Consider the following 21,673-nt stretch of genomic DNA (forward strand, 5'->3'; position numbering starts at 1 on the left):
GATGGAGTGTTATGCCTCCATCAGAAAGGATGAATACCCAACTTTTGTAGCAACATGGACGGGACTGGAAGAGATTATGCTGAGTGAAATAAGTCAAGCAGAGAGAGTCAAGTATCATATGGTCTCCCTTATTTGTGGAGCATAACAAAGAACATGGAGGACATGGGAGATGGAGAGGAGAAGGGAGTTGAGGGAAATTGGAAGGGGAGGTGAATCATGAGACTCTATGGACTCTGAAAAACAACCTGAGGGTTTTGAAGGGGCAGGGGGTGGGAGGTTGGGGAACCAGGTGGTGGGTAATAAGGAGGGCACGTATTGCATGGAGCACTGGGTGTGGTGCAAAAACAATGAATACTGTTACGCTGAAAAGAAATTTTAAAAAAGTGGAAAAAAAATAGAAACCTTTTTTTCCAAAGGAAAAAGATCCTATAGACATTTAAAAAAATAGTAGAATATCTTGATCAGTTTACTACTGTATATTCAATAAGTTTGAGAAGAATGGAAAAGTACCTCAAAAAACACAAATTGTCAAAACTGATTCAAGAAGAAATAGAAAATTTGAAGGGCACTACGTTCATTAAATAAATAGAATGTATAACTTAGAGCTTTCCTACCATGGAAAATCAAGGACTAGATGTTTTGCTGTCAAATCCATCAAACATTTAAGGGAAAAAAAACAAAATTCTATAAAAATAGTAGAAGAGGAACACTTGCAAACTTATATTATGAGCCCAGTGTAGCCCTGCTACTAAACACTGACAAATATTTTAAAGGAAAGATGCTATACACCAATATTACTCATGAAAGTCAATTCAACCTTCCTAACAAAATGCCATCAAATTGAATCAAGCAACATATAAAATGGATGATACATCATGACCAAGTTTGCTCCAGGAACTCAGGATTGGTTCAAATTGTGGGCTGGGGGAGGAGAAAACAATGTAATTATCTCAGTAGATGCAGGAGACAAAATTTAACACTGACTTGTGATATAAACTCTCATCAAACTAGGGTGAGAAGAAAACAGGCTTAAACTAGTAAACAGCCTCGACAAAAGGAAACTAGAGCCAACAACATACTTGATGGTGTACAAGGATTGAACACAAGGCAGGGATGGCAACCTGCACAGTTTATATTCAGCATTGTAGTGGAGATCCTAGGCAGTGCAACAATACAAGAAACATAGATAAAAAGCATCCTAATTTGAAAGAGAGCCATAGACTATCCTTACTTGCAGAGGACATGATTGTGTATATAGAAAATCTTAAGAAATTGGGGCATCCAGGTGGCTCAGTCAGTTGAGTGACCAACTCGTGGTTTCAGCTCAGGTCATGATCTCTAGGTCCTTGGATCAAGCCCTGCATCAGGCTCTGTGCTCAGCACAGACTCTGCTAGAGATGATCTCCCTCTACCTCTGCTTTTCCTCTGCTTACACATACACACACTCTTTCTCACACTCTATCTCTAAAATAAAAAAATAAGTAAAATCTTAAAAAAAAGAAAATCGGAAATTTACGGAAAAAATATACTAGAACTTGTAGGTGAATTTAGGAGTCAAAGAATACAAAATCGATACTCAAAATCAATTGTATTTCTAACAGCAAAGCATTGTCCATTGATAATAAGATTCTAGTAGCATATAAGTATGAAACACTTTGAGATAGATCTAATGAAATATATGTAAGACCTATCAACTGAAACTATAAAACATTTCTTAGAGAAATTAAAAATGTAGAAAAATAGAAAATATACCATTTTCATTATTAGAAGACTCAGTATTACGTTATTCCATTCTCCTTAAATTGATTTTTTAGATTCCATGCAACTCCAGTCAAAGATCCCAGCAGATCTACTGATAAAAGAAATTCTCAGGGCATCTGGGTGGCTTAGTCAGTTGAGTGTCCAGCTCTTGATTTTGGCTCAGGTCATGATCTCAGGGTTGTGAGATCAAGTCCTGCATCAGGCTCTGTGCTCAGCATGGAGTCTGCTTGGGATTCTCTCTCCCTCTCCCTCCCTCTGTCCCTTCACCATCACATCTCTCTCAAGTAAATAAATAAATCATTAAAAATTCCCCTTTCTTTCATCATAGAATGTCTTTATTTCATTTCCACTCTTGATGAATATTTTTGCTGGGTATAGAATTCTGTTTCCTTCCTTTCAGCATTTAAGAAATGCTGTGCCAATTCCTTTGGCTTCTGTGGTTCTAATGACAGATCTGCCATAATTTGAATTTTTGTTCCTCTATAGGTAATGTGTTGATTTTCTCTGAATGATTTTAAGGCCCTTTCTTTGTCATTAGTTTTTAGTAGTTTGATTATGAGACATTGAGTTGTGGATTTCTTTGGTAGATTATTTGTTTGGGATTCACAAAATTTCTTTAATCTGTAGGTTTATGTCTTTTGTCAAATTTGTTAAGTTATCAGCCATTATTTCTTTAAATATATTTTCATCCTTGCACTTATTCTCCTCTTCTCTGGGATTCTGATGACACAAATGTTTGATCTCTTATCATTACCCTCACAGTTCCATGGGGTTCTGTTCACTTTTAAAAATATTTTTCTTGGAGTGCCTGAGTGGCTCAGTGGATTAAAGTCTCTGCCTTCAGCTCAGGACGTGGTCCCACAGTCCTGGGATCTAGCCCCACATTGGGCTCTCCACTCAGCAGGGAGCCTGCTTCTCCCTCTCTCTCTGCCTGCCTCTCTGCCTACCTGCAATCTCTGTCTGTCAAATTAAAAAAAAATCTTTTTCTCCCGCTCAGTTGTTTAGACTGGGCAATTTCTATTAATCTCTCTTCATGCTTATATAGTCTTCCCTGTTGTCTCCATTTTGCTATTGAGTCTAATAATTTCTTATTGCATTTTTCAGTTCTTTTTTTAAATAACTTTTTGATTGTTATGTTAGTCACTGCACAGTACATCATTAGTTTTTGATGTGGTGTTCCATGATTCATTGTTTGTGTATAATACCCAGTGCTCCATGCAATACATGCCCTCCTTACTACCCATCACCGTGCTTATCCTCATGTGGATAAGCTGGCACAGCTTATTCCCCAACAGCCCCTAAAACCCTCAGTTTGTTTCCCAGAGTCCATAGTGTCTTATGGTGCATCTCTCCCTCTGATACTCCAGCCTTCATTTTCCCCCTCCTTCTCCTAATGTCTTCCGTGCTATTCCTTATGTTCCACAAATAAATGAAACCATATGATAATTGACTTTCTCTGTTTTGACTTATTTCACTTAATATGATCTCCTCCAGTTCCATTCATGTCAATGCAAATACTGGATATTCATCCTTTCTGATGGCTGAGTAATATTCCATTGTATAAATGGACCACATCTTCTGTATCCATTAATCTCTTGAAGGGAATCTTGGCTCCATCCACAGTTTGGCTACTGTGGACATTGTCGCTATGAACATCAGAGTGCGTATGGCCTTTCTTTTCACTACATCTGTATCTTTGGGGTAAATACCCAGTCGTGCAATTGCTGGGTCATAAGGCAGCTCTATTTTTAACTTTTTGAGGAATCTCCACACTGTTTTCCAAAGTAGTTGTACCAACTTGGGTTCCCACCAACCGTGTAAGAGGGTTCCCCTTTCTCCACAATTTCCCCAACATGTGTTGTTTCTTGTCTTTTCAATTTTTGCCATTCTAACTAGTGTAAGGTGGTATCTCAATGTGGTTTTGATTTGAATTTCCCTGATGGCTAATGATGATGAACACTTCTTCAAATGTGTCTGTTAGCCATTTGTATGTCTTCTTTGGAGAAGTGTCTGTTCATGTCTTCTCCCCATTTTTTGACTGGATTATTTGTTTTTTGGTATTGAGTTTGAGAAGTTCTTTATAGATCTGAGATACCAGCCTTTTGTCTGTAGTGTCATTTGCGAATATCTTCTCCCTTTCCGTGGGTTGTTTCTTTGTTTTGTTGACCATTTCCTTTGCTGGGCAGAAGCTTTTTATCTTGATCGAGTTCCAGAAGTTCCTTTTCCCTTTTGTTTCCCTTGCTTTTGGAGAGGTGTTTTGAAGGAAGTTGCTGTGAGCAATGTGGAAAATGTTATTGCCTATGTTCTTCTCTAGGATTTTGATGGATTCCTGCCTCACATTGAGGTCTTTCACCCATTTAGAGTTTAACTTTGTATATGATGTAAGAGATGGTTGAGTTTCATTCTTCTGTATATAGCTGTCCAATTTTCCCAGCACCATTTTTTGAAGAGATTGTCTTTTTCCCATTGGATATTTTTTCCTGTTTTGTCAAAGATTTGTTGACCATAGAGTTGAAAGTCCATATCTGGCCTCTGGTCTGTTCTATTGATCTATGTGTCTGTTTTTGTGCCAGTACCATGCTGTCTGGGTGATCACAGCTTTGTAATATAGCTTGAAAATAGGCAACATGATGCTCCAAGCTTTGTTTTCCTTTTACAACATTTCTTTGGCAATGTTTGGGGTCTTTTCTGGTTACATACAGATTTTAGGATTGTTTGTTCCAGCACTTAGAAAAATACCATTGATATTTTGATCAGGGTGACGTTGAAAGTATAGATTGCTCTGGGCAACATATTTTAACAATGTTTATTCTTTCAGCCCATGAGCATGAGATGTTTTTCCCTCTTTTTGTGTCTTCTTCAATTTTCTTCATAAGTCTTCTATAGTTTCTAGAGTATAGATCCTTTACCTCTTGGTTAAGTTTATTCCAAGTTATCTTGAGGTTTTGGGTGCTATTATGAATGGAACTTATTGCCTAGTTTATCTTTCTACAGTTACATTGTTATTATATAGGAAAGCAACTGATTTCTGTGCTTAATTTTGTGTCCTGCCACATTACTGAATTGCTATATGAGTTCTAGTAATTTGGGGGTAGAGCCTTTTGGGTTTTCCACATAAAGTATCATGTCACCTGTGAAGAGAGTTTGACTTCTTCTTTCCCATTTTGAATACCTTTTGTTGTTGTTGTTGTCCAATTGCTGTTGCTAGGAATTCCAGTACTATGTTAAAGAATAGTGGTGAGGGGCGCCTGGGTGGCTCAGTGGATTAAGCCGCTGCCTTCGGCTCGGGTCATGATCTCAGGGTCCTGGGATCGAGCCCCGCATCGGGCTCTCTGCTCCGTGGGGAGCCTGCTTCCTCCTCTCTCTCTGCCTGCCTCTCTGCCTACTTGTGATCTCTCTCTGTCAAATAAATAAATAAAATCTTTAAAAAAAAAAAAAAGAAAAGAATAGTGGTGAGAGTGGGCATCCTTGTGTTCAGTTCTAAAGTTTCCACTTACTTTTATGTCTTTTGTTTCTTTCTTGAGACTTCTACCTTTTTATTTATTTCAACAGTTTTCAGTTGTTAGAGTTTTTATAACAGCTGTTTTCACCGCTCTGTCTGCTATGACTGTGTTACCTCAGTATTGTCATCTATTTATTTTCTCTTCTCAGGCAAATAGAGATTTTACTGGTTTTTCATATACCAAATTATTTTGTATTTTATCTCAGATATTTGGGATATTATGTAATGAGTGTCTTGGTCTTCTTTAAATCTTACAAAGAAAGTTGATATTTTGATTTTATCACGCAGTTGAGCTGATTGGGTTCAGTTCACAAGTTTGAGTGAGCATTCTATGTTATGGTTTCAATATTGGTTCCTTTTTCACAGTGTCTGTGGCCAGTATTCTTTCTGTGACTTGGCTACCCCATAATTCATTTCTCAACATCAGTAGTATGCTATAGGGTCATGAATATAGAATGTGGGCCTTGAACTCAGAGGTTTATGTAGAACTTTATGGTGTCATTTCTCCCACGTTTCTCCCTCTCCATGATCTCAACAGAATTTTTTTTTGTCCTCTGGGCCCCACAGCTGGGACTTTATTTGCTTCATTCTGCGACATACTTCATGCAACTGTGTCTGCATCAGGGGCTCAAAGGTTCCTTTCCCTCAGCGTTTTAGACACCTCTCTTCCCTGCTGTTCCTGCCACCATTGTTTTTGCCATGGGGCAGAGAGAAAAGAGAAGAAGCAGTCTACTTCTTCTCTTTTAGGGGGCTTTCTTTTAGGGTTAGGGGGTCCTCTCTGAGGGTTGGAACACCCCCACCTGTACCCCTCAAACCAGAAGTGGAAAGATTTCAACTAGCTCATTCTCTATCCTTACCAATTCCCAGTTTAGCATTTCTGGCTACACTGAGTCCAGATTGGGGGCTACAAAGTAGAAAATAGATGGCAAATTCACTGCCAATTTAGTGTTCCAATTCTTTTTTATTTTCTCCCCCAATTCTACTACTATTTACTTTCCAAAGTCCTCATTACTATTTTGCATTCTGACCAGATTTTATAGCTGAGAGAGACAGGATGGAGTGTGCTAACCTTTTCTTATGTAGAACTAGAACCTCCTAGCAATCTTTAAAAAACAAAAACCAAAATTGTGGGAAAAAAAAACCCAAATGATCCAATTAAAAAATAGGCAGAGGACCTGAATAGATACTTTTCCAAAGAAGATATACAGATGGCCAATAGACATGTGAAAAGATGTTCAATATTACAAGTCATCAGGGAAATGAAAATAAGAACCATAATAAGATATCACCTTACACCTGTCAGAATAGCTAGTATCAAAAAGACAAGAAATAACTAGTTCTGGTGAGATATAGAGGAAAGAGAACCCTCGTGCACCACTGGTGGAATGCAAATTGGTACAGCCACTGGGGAAAACTGTATGGAGATTCCTCAAAAAATTAGAAGTAGAAATACCAAGTGATCTAGTAATTCCACTAGTAGGTATTTACCCAAAGAAAACAAGAACACTAATTTGAACACATACATGCTCCCCATGCTATTATTTATAATAGCAAAGATACAGAAGCAGCCCAAGTGTCCATGGATAGAAGAATGGATAAAGAAGATGTGCTATATAATGGAATAATTTTCAGCTATCAAAAAGAATGAGATCTTGCAATTTTCAATAAATGGATGTACCTAGAGGGTATTATTCTAAGTGAAATAAATCACACACAGAAAGACAAATACCATATGATTTCACTTACATGTAGAATGTAGAAGACAAAGCAAATGAACAAAACAACCAAACAGAAAGAAACCCATAAATACAGAGAAAAAACTGATGGTTGCCAGAGGGGAGGAAGGCAACAGGGGGTTGGGCAAAAATGGGTGAAGGGAAGTGGGAGATACAGGCATCTAGTTATGGAATGACAAGTCTTGGGGATGAAAGGCAGAGCATAGGGAAGGTAATCAATGGTACTATAAGAGCATCGCATGGGGATGAGAGCTACACTTGTGGTGAGTAGAGAATAACACACAGAGTTAGTCAAATCACCATGTTGTACACCTCAAACTAATGTAACATTGTGTGTACACTATACCCCAATGGAAAATTAAAGACAAAACAGAAAACACCGGGGGCGCCTGGGTGGGTCAGTGGGTTAAGCCGCTGCCTTCGGCTCAGGTCATGATCTCAGGGTCCTGGGATCGAGTCCCACATAGGGCTCTCTGCTCAGCGGGGGGCCTGCTTCCCCCTCTCTCTCTGCCTGCCTCTCTGCCTGCTTGTGATCTCTCTGTCAAGTACAGAAAACACTGGGCGGCTCAGTTGGTTAAGCGCCCTACTCTTGGTTTCAGCTCAGGTCATGATCTCAGGATTGTGGGCCCGGGCCCTGTGCTTGATTCCATGCTGAACACTGAGTCTGCTTGGATTTCTCTCCCCCTCTCCTTCTGCCTCTCCCCTGCTTGCTTGCACTCTCTGTCTCAAATAAATAAATAAGTAAACAAATATTTTTTTTAAAATCTGGAAAACAAGTTTGTGCAGATTAAATAGACTTCTATATTGTGTTTGAAAGATAAATAGATACTAATAAAGATAAATTGTGGAAAACTGAATCTAAAATTTATATGAAGATGTGGTGGATTTCCAGATAGTTAAAACTACCTTGGAAGATAGAAGTTTATTTCTTTATTTTTTATTACTTTATTTCTTTACTTATTATAACACTGCAGTAGCCAAGACAGTGTGTTATTGGCATAAGGATGGATGAAATAGATCATTGGAACAGAGACACAGTCCAGAAATACACCCACATATATTGGTCAGTTGCTTTGACAAATGTACTGAGGTAAATCTATGACAAAATGATAAACTTTTCTTTTTTTTTTAAAAATTTCTTTTCAGTGTAACAGTATTCATTGTTTTTGCACCACACCCAGTGCTCCATGCAATACGTGCCCTCCCTATTACCCACCACCTGGTTCCCCAACCTCCCAATGATAAACTTTTCAACAAAATGTGTTGCTGGAACAATTGGGTATCCATAAGGGGAAAAGATGAACTTTGGCCTTCTCAAATCACAAACAACAATTAACTAAAATGGACTGTTATAAAAGCTAAAACTTCTAGAAGAAATGATAGGTGAAAACTTTATGATCGTGAGGTGACAAAGATTTCTTGGCATTCAAAAAGTATGAACCATAAAAGAAAGTAGAGGTAAATTGTACTTCATCAATTTACTGAATTTAAATTCAATTAGCCAACACATAGTACATCATAAGTTTCAGATGTAGTGTTCAACCTGGCATCAGTTGCATATAACACCCGGTTCTCATCGCATCATGTGCCCTCCTTAATGCCCATCACCCAGTTACCCCATCCCTTCCACCCACCACTCCTTCAGCAACCCTCAGTTTGTTTTCCATAGTTAAGAGTCTCATGGTTTTTCTCCCTCTCTGATTAGAACCTCTTTGAAAGACAGCATTTAAAAAGTGAAATGTGAGCCACCAGTTAGAAGAAAAACATTTGCAATGCACATATCCAACAGAAGACTTGTATTCAGAATACAGTTTCCTTACTGATGAAGAAGAAGAGAAACAACCCCCCCCCCAAAATGGGCAAAATATTTCTTCACACTTGGTAACAAAAGTACATGCTTGACCAAAAAAAGCAACATAAAATCCAGCCCAACATCACTGGGATAGGGAAATACAAGTGAAAACACAGCAAGAAACTACTGCACAGCCATTAGGATGGGTAAAATTTATACTGACAAAACCAAATGTTGGGGATGTGGAGCAACAGGAGCTCTCATAAATATTTGGTAGGAATGTGGAATGGTTGAACTACTTTGGAAAGCAGTTTGGCTGCTCCTAAGTTAGTCGCATATTTACCATATGTCCCAGCAAGTCATCTCCTGTGTGTTGCACAAAAACTCAGGTGTGAATATTCATAGCAACTTTATTCATAAAAGCATAAAATTGTAAAAAATCCAAATGTGCATTGAAAGATGAATGGATGAACAAATCACAATATATTTGTACAATAAAATACTACTCAACAATAAAAAAATTAATGAACCACTGACAAGCGCAACAGCATATATAAATTTCAAAATTATTATTTTGAGCAAAAGAAGCCAGGCTAAAAAATACATATCACTTGTGTATTTCAAACTTGTGTATGAAATTCTAGAAAAGCCCAATCTACTTTATAGTGATAAAAAGCAATCATTGGTCACCTAGAGGTGGAGGGTTAGTGATTGGGAAGGAGACTTCTTGGATCTTGATTGTGGTTGTAGCTACAGAATCGCATGCATTCATCAACTCATCGATCAATCGTAAGTCATAACAAATACTTAAATGTGTGCAAATTAACAGTATATAAATTATACTTCAAAACTGGGTTTTTAAAAAATATTTATTTATTTGACAGATAGAGATCACAAGTAGGCAGAGAGGCAGGCAGAGAGAAGAGAGAGAGGAGGAAGCAGGCTCCCTGCTGAGCGGAGAGCCTGATGTGGGGCTCGATCCCAGGATGCTGGGATCATGACCCAAGCTGAAGTCAGAGGCTTTAACCCACTGAACCACCAGGCACCCCATCAGAATTGGTTTTTATTCAATGCTTAAATGTTTATTGAACATTTCCTAAATAGTAGGCACTGGGTGGGTGAGAAGAATGAATGTATCAAGAGGAACTGGGTGTGTCTCAAATATTTCTGGCTGAAGTGGCTGGGAAGAAGATGAATCAAGAGAGATAAGGATTCAGGTAGAGGGGTGTGTGTGTGTGTGTGTGTTTGTGATCCTGAACTGGTATCTGTGACTCAGTGTCTCAGACTGGCAATTTTATGAACTCCCCTGATCAGTAATGTATGCCATTATCACTGGCAGACTGCCCTGAGGTTTGATTATTTTTCCCCCAGGTGAACAGTATCTAGGAAGGACTATGCAGCATCAGTGTCCAGGTCTAGTGGTGTCATTTCTACTTGCACCACCTAATTAGAGCTCCTATGTATTGAACCAGGCTACCTCTACCCCAGTTCACCCAGATTTCTTCAGTCCTTCGACATTCCCCCTAAATTCTAAGATGAGACGGGAGTGCCATGGTTTGGGGAGTGATGAACTTGCTTTCAGTTCTCTTTTGTCAGACCACCTGCCAAGTAAGTGGGGGGAAAACTGACATTTATTGTGGCTTTCCCAGGAAGAAGTTTCTGCCTTGGGGATGAATGCAGGATGGCCGGTTTGTACTTGTTTGCTCAGTGATGTAAATCTTCGGGTGAGATCACGGCTGGATGTTGGCAAAGCCATGCAGATGGAGTGGCCTCTTGCGAGTAAACATGCTCAGTGCACCCACTCATGGCAAACATGCTGCGACTCTATCACCCCAAATTACCTTCTTAAGATACAGCTGTTTCCTCAGTATGTTTTCTCTGTGTGATATTAATGACCACAGACTATTGAATCAGTTCTTCCCTGGAGGCTGTCTGATTATACTAGGTGGGGAATGTTCTCTGCACTGTTTAACTTGCCTTCATCGCTTCCTAAAGGCAAAAGCCCCTGTCACAGAAGGCTTCCATGACTTTGTAAGTTAGTGTGCATGACTCCTTCAACTTAAGCTAAATGCTGGTGAACTCATTCACTGTCACTGACAGCCATTAGCTTGTCTCATGGACTTGCCAGGTTAACTGAGCTGTGTGACTATCACAGCGCTTTTAAATCCTGCTTGTGCACCCTGCGTGGGACACACTGTGCCTTAGACCCAGCCTTGCCTGGGATTTATATGTGGTCTCTGCCTCAGAGTTTACAATTGAGTGATACTACCAGACACAGATAAATAACCAAGTGTACAAATAAGTTTTATTATCCACGGAAAAGCAAATGACTTTTGAATTCTAGCATAAATAAACCAGACTGATGCTTGGGCCATACATTGATTTAAGCTAATCATCTTGATTACGAGCACAGAAGATGAAATCCTATCCACAGGGAGAGTAAGTGACTTGTGGAGCCAGTCACACCTAAGTTTATCGACTCCAAACACAATCCTTTTGCACTGCATCAAGGCAGCAGGGAAGAATGTTAAAAAGAATCGGGGGGGGGGGCACCTGGGTGTCTCAGTGGATTAAAGCCTCTGCCTTTGGCTCAGGTCATGATCCCGGGGTCCTGGGATTGAGCCCCACATCGGGTTCTCTGCTACATGGGGAGCCTGCTTCCCTTCCTCTCTCTGCCTACTTGTGATCTCTGTCTGTCAAATAAATAAATAAAATCTTAAAAAAAAAAAAAAAAGAATCAGTGCTCTGTTTTTTGTTTAATGTGACCAGGACATTTTTTACCATTGGTGGGGAGGGACATAACTTGTCTGCCATCTTCCATTCATTCAACTTGCCGTAAGAGAGAAACACTCCGGTTTGAGAGGCATGTGCATTTAAAGATAGAGACCCATCTGCACTTAGAATCTCTTCTACTAGTCAGCATAGACATTTTAATAATTTTATTCTTCTGATCCCTGAGCATGGGATGCTTTTCCATCTTTTTGTGTCTTCTTCAATTTCTTTCCTGAGTGTTCTGTAGTTCCTCAAGTATAGATCCTTTACCTCTTTGGTTAGATTTATTCCAAGGTATCATATGGTGTTTGGTGCTATTGTAAATAGAATTGATTCTCTAATTGTCCTTTCTACAGTTTCATTGTTAGTGTATAAGAAAGCAACTGATTTCTGTGCATTGATTTTGTATCCTGCCACATTACTGAACTGCTGTATGAGTTCTAGTAATTCTATACTTTTGATGCCATCTTGATCAAAATAAATAAATAAACCATGGCATTTTTCAAAGTGCTGGAACAAACAATTCTGAAATTTGTATGGAACAAAAAAAAGACCCCGAATCACTAAGGAAGTGTTGAAAAAGAAAAACAGCAGGGGGCCTCACGTTGTCTGACTAAAGCTTTACTACAAAGCTGGATCACCAAGACAGCATGGTACTGGCACACAAACAGACACATAGGCCAGAGGAACAGAGTAGAGAGATATCTGGACCCTCAACTCTATGGTCAACTAATCTTTGACAAAACAGGAAAAAATATCCAATGGGGAAAAAGACAGTCTTTTCAAAAATGGTGCTGGGAAAATTGGACAGCTATATACAGAAGAATGAAACTCGACCATTCTCTTAATCCACACACAAAGATAAACTCATGAAAGACCTCCATGTGAGGCAGGAATCCATCAAAATCCTAGAGAAGAACATAGGCAATAACATTTTCCACATTGCTCACAGCAACTTCCTTCAAAACACCTCTCCAAAAGCAAGGGAAACAAAAGGGAAAAGGAACTTCTGGGACTTGATCCAGATAAAAAGCTTCTGCCCAGCAAAGGAAATAGTCAACAAAACAAAGAAACAACCCACGGAAAGGGAGAAGATATTCGCAAATGACACTACAGACAAAGGGCTGGTATCTCAGATCTATAAAGAACTTCTCAAACTCAATACCAAAAAACAAATAATCCAGTCAAAAAATGGGGAGAAGACATGAACAGACACTTCTCCAAAGAAGACATACAAATGGCTAACAGACACATTTGAAGAAGTGTTCATCATCATTAGCCATCAGGGAAATTCAAATCAAAACCACATTGAGATACCACCTTACACTAGTTAGAATGGCAAAAATTGAAAAGACAAGAAACAACACATGTTGGGGAACCCTCTTACACGGTTGGTGGGAACCCAAGTTGGTACAACCACTTTGGAAAACAGTGTGGAGATTCCTCAAAAAGTTAAAAATAGTGCTACCCTATGACTCAGCAATTGCACTACTGGGTATTTACCCAAAAATACAGATGTAACGAAAAGAAGGGCCATCCGTACCCCAATGTTCATAGCAGCAATGTCCACAATAGCCAAACTGTGGAGAGAGCCAAGATGCCCTTCAACAGATGAATGGATAAAGAAGATATGGTCCATATCAATGGAGTATTATGCCTCCATCAGAAAGGAAGAATACCCAACTTTAGCATCAACATGGATGGGACTGGAGGACATTATGCTGAGTGAAATAAGTCAAAACAGAGAAAGTCAATTATCATATGGTTTCACTTGCTTGTGGAACATAAGGAAGAACATGGAGAACATTAGGAGAAGGAAGTGAAAAGTGAATTGGGGGAAATCAGAGGGGGAGACGAACCATGAGAGACTGTGGACTCTAAGAAACAAACTGAAGATTTTGGAGGGGAGCGGGGTGGGCCTGGTGGTAGGTATTAAGGAGGGCACGTATTGCATGGAGCACTGGGTATTGTACATAAACAACGAATCTTGGAACATTGCATCAAAAACTAATGATGTATTTTGTGGTGACTAACATACACAATATAGAAAAAAAAAATCTCTTCTCCTGATGGAAATTGGAGCCTTCCAGGGTGATCAGATACCAGGTTGTAGTTGTTCAAGCGGTTTAAACAAAGCATTCGGCTGCAGTCCCTCAGCCATCCATGCTGCTTATCGCCACCATGAGGAAGACCCAGGGCTCAGGATATTCCCCGCTGAGGATAAATGAGGCTTCTCTGGGATGGAAGGGGTTGGCCTTGTCTGCTCTTGAACCATGTCACGCTGCAGGCTGTGTTTGGCTCCACTGGCCTCTCTTGGGGACTCCTGAACCTCAAATGGCTCCCCTGCTCCTCTCCGCCAGGCTCCTGGAACCATCTCCCCAGCCTTCCCTTCTGGGAAGGCCACACACCTCAAAACTAGGCTCTAGGCTCACATTTGCATATTTTGATTTCTAGGAAGTTAAGCCATTTTCCACTTCTCCTGCAAGTGAAAACAAAACAAAACTCAAGTTTTATCTGTCTTGAGAACTTATAGCATTTCTTACAGGTCTGCCAGAGATGGATTTCTCTAGCTTTTTTTCTCCCTGAAAATGTCTGTATGCCAATTTTATTTTTGAGGGATATTTTTGTTGGCTGGAGAAGTCAAGTTTTTTTTTGTTTTTCTTTTTTAATATTTTATTTATTTGACAGAAATCACAACGAGGCAGAGAGGCAGGCAGAGAGAGAGGAGGAAGCAGGCTCCCTGCTGAGCAGAGAGCCCGATGTGGGGCTCGATCCCAGGACCCTGGGATCATGACCTGAGCTGAAGGCAGAGGCTTTAACCCACTGAGCCACCCAGGCGCCCCTGGAGAAGTCAAGTTTGATATCCCCAAGTCCCACCCTTGAGCACTTGAAGAGATTCCCACCACCTTCCTGTTTCCCTTGGTGCAGAAGACAAACCAACCACCGCCCTTCTGTGTTGCCTGTGAAACATGCCTCTACCCCCCACCTCCTGGGGCTCCCAAGGATGTTTTCTTTACCTCGGATTTTCAGTAGCTTGGCTCTTATGTGCCTGTAAATATTTTTTCTCCAATACTTATCTTGCTTGGGCTTTACTGAACTTCTTAGATCTGTGGGTTGATATCTTTTTTTTCCCCCCCATTTTATTTATTTTTTTCAGCATAACAGTATTCATTGTTTTTGCACAACACCCAGTGCTCCATGCAAAATGTGCCCTCCCTATTACCCACCACCTGTTCCCCCAACCTCCCACCCCTGACCCTTCAAAACCCTCAGGTTGTTTTTCAGAGTCCATAGTCTCTTATGGTTCGCCTCCCCTCCCCAATGTCCATAGCCCCCTCCCCCTCTCCCAATCCCACCTCCCCCCAGCAACCCCCAGTTTGTTTTGTGACATTAAGAGTCATTTATGGTTTGTCTCCCTCCCAATCCCATCTTGTTTCATTTATTCTTCTCCTATCCCCCAACCCCCCATGTTGCATCTCCACGTCCTCATATCAGGGAGATCATATGATAGTTGTCTTTCTCCAATTGACTTATTTCACTAAGCATGATACGCTCCAGTTCCATCCACGTCGTCGCAAATGGCAAGATTTCATTTCTTTTGATGGCTGCATAGTATTCCATTGTGTATATATACCACATCTTCTTTATCCATTCATCTGTTGATGGACATCTAGGTTCTTTCCATAGTTTGGCTATTGTAGACATTGCTGCTATAAACATTCGGGTACACGTGCCCCTTCGGATCACTATGTTTGTATCTTTAGGGTAAATACCCAGTAGTGCAATTGCTGGGTCATAGGGTAGTTCTATTTTCAACATTTTGAGGAACCTCCATGCTGTTTTCCAGAGTGGTTGCACCAGCTTGCATTCCCACCAACAGTGGAGGAGGGTTCCCCTTTCTCCACATCCTCGCCAGCATCTGTCATTTCCTGACTTGTTAATTTTAGCCATTCTGACTGGTGTGAGGTGATATCTCATTGTGGTTTTGATTTGTATTTCCCTGATGCCGATTGAGAATTCCAATTACAGGTGCATTAGACTTTCTATTGTCCTACTTCTCTCAAACCCTCAGTGTTTTTTCCTCCTTGTATCCAGGTTTGCATTGTTATCATTCAGGTTGGATACTACCTATCTTTAGGTTCACTGTTTGTTTTTTCCCTCTGCTGTGTCCAACCTACTGTTAAATGCATTATCTGAATTCTTTGTTTATAAAGAATTGTATTTTTAATTTTCTTAAGTTTTTTTTCTTTAAAGATTTTATTTATTTATTTGACAGAGAGAGATGCAGCAAGAGAGGGGACACAGGCAGGGGGAGTGGGAGAGGGAGAAGCAGGCTCCCCGCTGACCAAGGAGCCCGACATGGGGCTTGATCCCAGGACCCTAGGATCAAGAACTGAGCAGGAGGCAGACACTTAATGACTGAGCCACCAGGCACCCTTAGGTTCTTTTTTGTAGAATGGTGTGTAGAACACACCGAAGGATGGTATGTTCAGCTACAATGTCAGGAGAAGGGTGTGCTAGGAGTCTAGTACTGCCTGTGGGTAGTGGGTTGGCCCACAGGCCTGGAGCAATATTTCTTGCCAGTTGGGGGAGTAGGAGGAAGTCTCTGCTCCAGTTCCCCATCTGTTCACACATAGCATTGACCTTTTCCTTTAGACTATCTAACATACTTACCACAGATTTAAGGCCCCTCTTTCCAGCCCCTGAGCTACCTCTGTGTCAGCTTGTACTGAATTTTATTTCTTGTTGATGGATTACATTTTGTTCGTTCATCTCTTTGCCTGCCTTCTCAATTTGTAGGTTGGGCATTACATATGGAGGGACAGGAGTGGCTGAAGTAAATCATACTCCATCTCAGAAAAGAGTGCTCCTCTTCCATTAGTCTGTCAGTGAGGGTGGCCCTGTCAAGCTGGGCTGGGCTTCCTTGTGGCTGTAGTTAAACGTATCCCCCACAGACTTCCCAGGTTTTGAGAGTGTGGTCAGGACTATCCCTGCAGTAGGAGTTAGGGTCTGAGCACTGGTGAGACTCACATATCTCTTTATACCTGACAGCCTGCCACCTCTTTCTGAACACAGGAGAGCTCCCAGCATCACAGACTGGTTTCAGCTTTTCAGGTTGTGGAGGTGTTCTTCCTGCTCTCTCGTCCTGCCTCTCGTGTTTTGTCTCTGGAAAGACACTTTTCACTCTCCTGTGTGGCCTTCCACTTCCAATGGACAACCACATGCACTTAGTAAGACTTGGAGTGCCTCAGAGGGATTTCTCTCAGCCTTTGGCATGGGCTTCAGTGAGGGTTCCTGGGGGATGGGGGTGCAGACTTACCCTGTGGCTGGGGCTCCTCGGGGTTCTAATCCATCTCACAACTCTCATGTAGCCCCAGAAGCTTGTTGAGAGTGTGGCTTGTCCCCACATGCCCACCAGGTGTATTCCTCTGCCTCCTACCACCTCATCTGGAGGAATGCAGCTCCGAGTCTTCTCTCCTCACAAGGCCTTATCACTTTTTGGAATTTATTTTAGTTTATTTTGTTTTGGGGTATTTTTCATTCTCCTTTTCGTTTTGGCATTCTCAGCTCTCTGGTGGGTTAAAAACACAAGATCTTTTTGTAGCTTAAGTAGATCATTTCTGTTGTTAGGGTAGAAATGGTGATGTTTGTTACTTTCTCTGTTCAACAAATATTTATTTGCCAAAGCTATCTTGTTCCCCATAAACTAGTCCCTTCAGAGCACTGGAAGTGATGGCAGAAACTTAGCCCTTTAATTTGCTTGGTGGGTGTCACAGCAGTTCACCTCATTTCTCTCAGTCCTGGGATCCCCTCCGGAGGAAGTCAGGCAGTGAGGAACCCTATCAAGCATGAGCACTGGGCTCTGAGCTGGCTGTCCTCCAGGTGATCTGGGCAGTGCCCGCTAGCTTACCTGGTGCAGGGACACACAACCTGCATTTCCTCATCATGGTGAAACAGGAATGATCACACTAGTCAAAATATTTTAAGGTGAAGCAGTAAAAAAAAAGAAAAAAATCCTACTCAAATCACCAACAACATAGCTAGTATTTACTGAGCTCCACACATCTGGTGTTCTTCTCACTTACCTTCACCACCACTCTACTACGTTTGTCATCCACATGAGACACAGGAGGAAACAGAGTCAGATTTTTAAAACTTGCTCAAAACTTGGAGTTAGTAGGTGGGAACGCTGGGATTTGAACCCAAGCTTCTGTCTTCTGATCCCATGCTGTGGACCCTGGGTCAAGGGCCCTTCTCCCTTGGACTTGATCCCTGGTTTGAGGGAGTGGGAGAGGGTGAAGAGGAGAGGGTTCTGAGTCACCCCCAGAACCAGAGGCATCATGGGAGAAGACCCACAGGTCTGGGTCTGGCCTGTGAAAGGGTGAGCATGGGTGGGGAGCGGGAATAGAGCACCCCTCCTGGCTGGGTCCCTTCTCTTGGGAAGGCAGTATTTATGACTCTTGCTGAGACCAGAAGAAGATCTTAGAGAAAGCAATTTGGAAACAGCCTGTGACAGCTGGAGAGGGTGGTCAGGGGCTGAAGTCCTTTCTATAGCTCGCTTCCTGCCTCCAGCCCCCAAACTGGACCACGGTGACCCAGGACCTTCCTGAGCACAGTGATGGAAGTCACTGGACCCTGACACTCTGAGGCCCAACGAGGCAGCCTTCTCCCCTGCCTTGTGCTACTGAATGGCTAAGCTAACAGGCACCCAGCCTGGGAACTGCACTTGTCTGCTTTAACCCCATAAGACTGCAGGGTGGAGGGGGGAGGAGTTAAGATGGCGGAGAAGTAGCAGCCTGAGACTACATCAGGTAACAGGAGATCAGCTCGATAGCTTATCTAAACATTGCAAACACCTACAAATCCAACGGGAGAGTGAAGAGAAGAAGAAAAGCAACTCTAGAAACAGAAAATCAACCACTTTCTGAAAGGTAGGACTGGCGGAGAAGTGAATCTAAAACAACGGGAAGATAGACCGCGGGGGGAGAGGCCGGTTCCCGGCAAGCGGCAGAGCAACGGAGCACAAAATCAGGACTTTTAAAAGTCTGTTCCACGGAGGGACATTGCTCCAGAGGCTAAACCAGGGTGAAGCCCACGCGGGGCCAGCGTGGCCCCAGGCCCCGCAGGGTCACAGAAGGATCGGGGGAGTTGGAGTGTCGGAGAGCTCGCAGGTATTAGAACGGAGAAGCCGGCTGCAGAGACAGAGCCGAGGACTGAACTCTCAGCGCGGGGTTACCTTGAACTGGTCGCGGGCTGGGTGAGCTCGGAGCGCGGCTAGAGGCTGGGGATACGGGAGTGATTGGGTGCTGTCCTCTGGGGGCGCACTGAGGAGTGGGGCCCCGGGCTCTCGGCTCCTCCGGGCCGGAGACTGGGAGGCCGCCATTTTCATTCCCGTCCTCCGGAACTCTACGGAAAGCGTTCAGGGAACAGAAGCTCCCAAAAGCGAACCCGAGCCGATTACTTAGTCCGGCCGCCGGTAAAGGCGGTGCAATCCCGCCTCGGGCAAAGACACTTGAGAGTCACTACAACAGGCCCCTCCCCCAGAAGATCAACAAAATATCCAGCCAGGACGAAGTTCATCTATCAAGGAGAAAGCAGATTCAATTCCTAAGACAGCAGAGCAATTCCAGAGGAGGAGAAAGCAAAGCACGGAACTCATGGCTTTCTCCCCATGATTCTTTAGTCTTGCGGCTACTTCAATTTTTTTTTTTTCAATTTTTTTCTTTTTTCAATTTTTTTTTCTTTTTTCTTTTTTCTTCTTCTGTTAAATTTTTTAAAAAACTTTTACCCTTTTCTTTTTTAACGTTTTTTGACTAGTTCATCTAAATATATATATTTTTTCTTTCTTTTTTATATTTTTATATTTTGTTTTACTTTTTAAATTTTTTTCTTTTTTTTTCATTTTTTTTCAGAACCTGTTTTTATCCCCTTTCTCCCCCCCACAATTTGGGGTCTCTTCTGATTCGGTTACAGCGCATTTTTCCGGGGTCTTTGCCACCCTTTTAGTAGTTTATTTGCTCCTTCATATCCTCTTATCTGGACAAAATGACAAGGCGGAAAAAATCACCACAAACAAAAGAACAAGAGACAGTACCAAAGGCTAGGGACCTAATCAACACAGACATGGGTAATATGTCAGATCAAGAGTTCAGAATGACGATTCTAAACATTCTAGCCAGGCTCGAAAAAGGCATGGAAGATATTAGAGAAACCCTCTCTGGAGATATTCAAGCCCTTTCTGGAGAAATTAAAGAACTAAAATCTAACCAAGTTGAAATCAAAAAAGCTATTAATGAGGTGCAATCAAAAATGTAGGCTCTCACTGCTAGGATCAATGAGGCAGAAGAAAGAATTAGTGATATAGAAGACCAAATGACAGAGAATAAGGAAGCCGAGGAAAAGAGGGACAAACAGCTACTGGACCATGAGGGGAGAATTCGAGAGATAAGTGACACCATAAGACGAAACAACATTAGAATAATTGGGATTCCAGAAGAAGAAGAAACAGAGAGGGGAGCAGAAGGTCTATTGGAGAGAATCATTGGAGAGAATTTCCCTAATATGGCAAAGGGAACAAGCATTAAAATCCAGGAGATGCAGAGAACCCCCCTCAAAGTCAACAAGAATAGGTCCACACCCCGTCACCTAAGAGTAAAATTGACAAGTCTTAGTGACAAAGAGAAAATCCTGAAAGCAGCCCGAGAAAAGAAGTCTGTAACATACAATGGTAAAAATATGAGATTGGCGGCAGACTTATCCACAGAGACCTGGCAGGCCAGGAAGAGCTGGCATGATATATGCAGAGCACTAAACGAGAAAAACATGCAGCCAAGAATACTCTATCCAGCTAGGCTATCATTGAAAATAGAAGGAGAGATCAAAAGCTTCCAGGACAAACAAAAACTGAAAGAAATTGCAAACACCAAACCAGCTCTACAGGAAATATTGAAAGGGGTCCTCTAAGCAAAGAGAGAGCCTAAAAGTAGTAGATCAGAAAGGTACAGAGACAATATACAGTAACAGTCACCTTACAGGCTACTAATGGCACTAAATTCATATCTCTCAATAGTTACCCTGAATGTTAATGGGCTAAATGCCCCAATCAAAAGACACAGGGTATCAGAATGGATAAAAAAACAAAACCCATCAGTATGTTGCCTACAAGAAACTCATTTTAGACGCGAAGACACCTCCAGATTGAAAGTGAGGGGGTGGAAAACAATTTACCATGCTAATGGGCATCAGAAGAAAGCTGGGGTGGCAATCCTTATATCAGATCAATTAGATTTTAAGCCAAAGACTATAATAAGAGATGTGGAAGGACACTATATCCTACTCAAAGGGTCTGTCCAACAAGAAGATCTAACCATTTTAAATATCTATGCCCCTAACGTGGGAGCAGCCAACTATATCAACCAATTAATAACAAAATCAAAGAAACACATCAATAATAATACAATAATAGTAGGGGACTTGAACACTCCCCTCACTGAAATGGACAGATCATCCAAGCAAAAGATCAACAAGGAAATAAAGGCCTTAAATGACACACTGGACCAGATGGACATCACAGATATATTCAGAACATTTCATCCCAAAGCAACAGAATACACATTCTTCTCTAGTCCACATGGAACCTTCTCCAGAATAGATCACATCCTGGGTCACAAATCAGGTCTCAACCGGTATCAAAAGATTAGGATTATTCCCTGCATATTTTCAGACCACAATGCTCTGAAGCTAGAACTCAATCACAAGAGGAAAGCTGGAAAGAACCCAAATACATGGAGACTAAACAGCATCCTTCTAAAGAATGAATGGGTTAACCAGGAAATTAAAGAAGAATTGAAAAAATTCATGGAAACAAATGATAATGAAAACACAACAGTTCAAAATCTGTGGGACACAGCAAAGGCAGTCCTGAGAGGAAAATATATAGCGGTACAAGCCTTTCTCAAGAAACAAGAAAGGTCTCAAGTACACAACCTAACCCTATGCGTAAAGGAGCTGGAGAAAGAACAAGAAAGAAACCCTAAACCCAGCAGGAGAAGAGAAATCATAAAGATCAGAGCAGAAATCAATGAAATAGAAACCAAAAAAACAATAGAA

The sequence above is a fragment of the Meles meles genome, chromosome 20 (genome assembly GCF_922984935.1).
Source record: "Meles meles chromosome 20, mMelMel3.1 paternal haplotype, whole genome shotgun sequence".
NCBI classification, from domain to species: Eukaryota; Metazoa; Chordata; class Mammalia; order Carnivora; family Mustelidae; genus Meles; species Meles meles.